Source organism: Cornus florida, unplaced genomic scaffold (assembly GCF_030987335.1).
Source record: "Cornus florida cultivar Cherokee Brave unplaced genomic scaffold, ASM3098733v1 CherokeeBrave_3.0.0_Hap2_Chr07, whole genome shotgun sequence".
NCBI classification, from domain to species: domain Eukaryota; kingdom Viridiplantae; phylum Streptophyta; class Magnoliopsida; order Cornales; family Cornaceae; genus Cornus; species Cornus florida.
The window spans coordinates 40,305,625-40,309,347 of record NW_026775577.1 but is presented as its reverse complement, the minus strand read 5'-3'; the positions used below and the strand labels follow the sequence as shown (position 1 = coordinate 40,309,347).

Genomic DNA, 3,723 nt, shown 5'->3' with positions numbered 1-3,723 from the left:
ACATGTCCATAGGGACAATTGGAAGTAGAATGTAAAACACTTGAACAAGTCATACATGTCTCATTGGATGCATGATGGGAATGGTTAGGGACGGAAGATACTTGATTTGCCGAGTTTTGGTAGATCAAGAATTGATCAAACCTTTGAGATAAGGATTTCATCTCGGCGGCTATTTCATCGGAATGATCAACTTGATGTAAGCCAACACTCTTCCTTCCACTTGAATTCCTACCATTCTTAGAAGATAAAGTTCGATGCAAAGAATTTTCACTCATGCTCTTATAAAGACGCCACACGTCATCCTCATGACTATCAATGTAAGAGCCACCCATGGAAGCATCAACCATGCCCTTGTAATTGTCCGATAATCTCTCAAAGAAATATTGAACTAATTGCCATTTGGGCATGTCATGATGTGGACACTTCCTAAGTAATTCATTGAATCTTTCCCATGCCTCATGGAACGCTTCCCATCCCCGTGTGAAAACTCTCGAATTGAGGTTCTCATGGCATTGGTCTTAGAAACCGGATAGTACTTCTTTAAGAACTATTGTTGCATTTCTGCCCAAGAAATTATTGAAAAAGGCCTAAGATTGTTAAACCAATATTTTGCCTTATCTTTAAGGGTGAATGGAAAAAGTTTAAGCCTTAAGACCTCTTTCGGTAAGTCCGTGTATCTCACGGTGGAACATACTTCAAGAAACTCATCCAAATGCTTGTAAGGTTCTTCACTAGAAAGTCCATGATAATTAGGAAGCATTTGAATGGTTTGTGGTTTGATCTCATAATGGTGTGCTCTAAATGGTGTCAATTGAATGCATGTGGGTGCATTGTATTCATTAGGCACATAGTGATCTCTTAAAGCAAGGGGAGGATTAGCAATTGGAGGTGCAACATGGGCACCTTGATTGCCTTGGATGATGGGAAGTTGTGGAGCATAGATTGGCCTTGGCAATCCCAATGGAACTTAGCCTTGTTGTTGTGGTGGGTGAATGAATGGCCTCGGCATGCCTAATGGTACTTACATGTTATCATGATGTACATTAGGGTGGAGGATACCTTGTTGGTCTATGTGACCAAGGTCCTCTATATGGTCTTTATTATGTCCTTCCATTGATGAAATGGATTGACTAAAACTTCCTCTTCCCCTAGGGTTTCGAACAACGGATTTAAGATGAAAATTAAGAGGGACAAAAGTAAGTTTCAAAGATCTACGATCATGCATGCACAACAAAACACAACAAGTAACAAGTAATGAACAATCACTTCACCTTCCCAACAAATCAATAATCAACAAACTTCTTCCACATACAATGATCCCGTACTCCCATGCTATCAACAATATGCAAAGAGTAATAAAATTGCCTCCACGTGGGCTCACGATTTATCTAAGAATTGAAATACAAGCATCCACGCGGGCCAGCGATTTAACTAGAGATTGAGTTAAGAAAGAGTTCATAAAGGGTCCTTTAGCACTTCAATTCAATTTTCAATTTTAGCCTTACAAATTTTTTTTAGATTTTTGCTTTTTCCTTGCTTTTACTTAGCTCCTTGCTTGAAATGCTCCTTTGCTCACCTTCTTTTCAATGCACCTGGTCAAATAAGAACCAACACAATAAGTAACCAAAATAAAAATGAAAATAAAGTAAAGACACGATCAAAAGAGTACTAATTCCTAATTGATTCCATAAATACGACGTTGCCTTAAATCAATCCCCGGCAATGGCGCCAAATACTTGGTGGTTCGTCGCGGCCCAATCCAAAGTTTGTGTAAAAGAGAGTGGTGTTGGACTATGGTCAAGTTTTACATTTATAATTTGCCACTACTAACTTTCACTAAAAATATAGTTAGAGCGAGTAGGGATCGTCCCAAGGGATTGGTGGGTCGTATTAGGTTGTGGAATCGAGATTAGGGTTAGTAGGTCGAGTGATCAAAAGATTGGTTGATGATTGAATTATACTAAGATGCAATTTAAACTAAAGTAAACAATTAAATGCATTAGGGAAAAAATAAGAGAGAGAGATCTTGTGATTTAGAGGTCATCACTAAGCATAATTTTTTACACCTTTAATGAATGATTAATGAGGGGGAAAACATGTATTGCAACATTAGTGTGTATGTGTAGTTGTTTCAACAAGCATGGATGTCTAATTAAGTATATATTGTCGAAACAATATGGTAGATAGTACAATATACCAAACTAAGCCATTAATCCTTTCTTTAAGCTCACAATCCAAACACATCACAAGGTTAGAGAAATATGCTACTTGCTTTCATAAGTATGGAACATTAAATAACAAGCATGGATTGTCCTCCCATTTAACATCTAAACTACAACTACACTACAATTAAGCTAATAACATGAAATTAAACTAATTAAACTAAGGGAAAAGCATAATCCATCAAGAAATGAGTATGAACCATCAAATAAACCACAAGATTATTCCATTAAGCACTATATCTTGACAATCTCTAGATCTATAGCATTAATACACATAGACATGCATCAATAATACAAAATCTAGAGACAAACATATGAACATCTATTCTAGCATATATAGACATATGGATAGAATGAAATGATCAATTAGAAGCATTAAACCACACAAATCATTGAATGAACAAGATCTATGTATATAAATATGTCAAAACATCTATCACAATACAAATCCCCTCAAAAATACATAAATTAAGATGTAAAAAACATGCTTAGGGCTAACTCTAGCCCCAAGAGGATGTCTAGTCACTCATGGATGGTATCCTCCAACCCTCAAGGGCTAACTCCATGGTAGAGATTGCTCCTCTTCTTGGTTGATGGAAGAACTCCAAGCTTGTGTCTTTAACCTCCTTTCTTCCTCACTAAGAATATGAAAATTGTGTCTCTAGTGTATCTATCTTCCCTTTATCAAGAATGGCTCATATTCCTTATATAGGTAGGTTAAATGTCACCCCCAATGAGTTAGGCTCGTACACCAATATTCCTTCCAATGATTGGATATGAGACAACTTTTAATGAGCTGGAAGTTGAATTTTCTCGGGCTTGAGGAAGTTCAATCGATCGAACTTGTGGTGAGATCGATCGAACATGGCTGAGATCTATTAAATTTAAGCTAGATCGATCCTCTATGGCTGCGCTTTTTTGGATAGAGACAAATCTGAGATATTTTGAAGATATTTTTGGGAAAGAGACAAGTGTGGTAGGTAGAGTGATACAACTGGATAAGATTGAATCTTTTCGATCGATCGGAAAAAAGTTGGATCGATCAAACTTTGCGGGATCTTTGGATAAGGACAAAATAGCTTAGATTCATCTTGAAATGCTGAGATCGATGAACTTTCGATCGATCGAATATTTTCTGAGATCGATTGAACTTGCTGAATTTTCACCACTTGCTTCCTTTTGCTCCCACTTTGCTCATTTCTTTGATTATCTCAAGATTGCTTCAATTATGTTCTTATTTAGCTGAGTTAGCTTATTTTGGGAATAAGCACCTGAAAATAGAAATAATACAAAATCAATCTAAAGCGGGAAAATAAGATAGATAAAGGTTCTAGAATACCTAAGTTTAAAAGGTTTAAATGCGCACTTTTTAGCGCTCATCACCGATTTAGTGGTAAACACCCTCATAGTGGGGATCACATTGTTTTGTTTAAAATTTATACAAAATAAACTCAAACAAGATAAATTTGTATATGAATATAGACCACTAAAGACCTCCAGA

General features: G+C 36.5%; 1 pseudogene; it reads left to right on the top strand.

Moving 5' to 3' along the window:
* Positions 1–405: 405 nt before the first annotated feature.
* Positions 406–503, top strand: LOC132267859 (small nucleolar RNA R71; annotated as a pseudogene).
* The last annotated feature ends 3,220 nt before the right edge of the window (positions 504–3,723 follow it).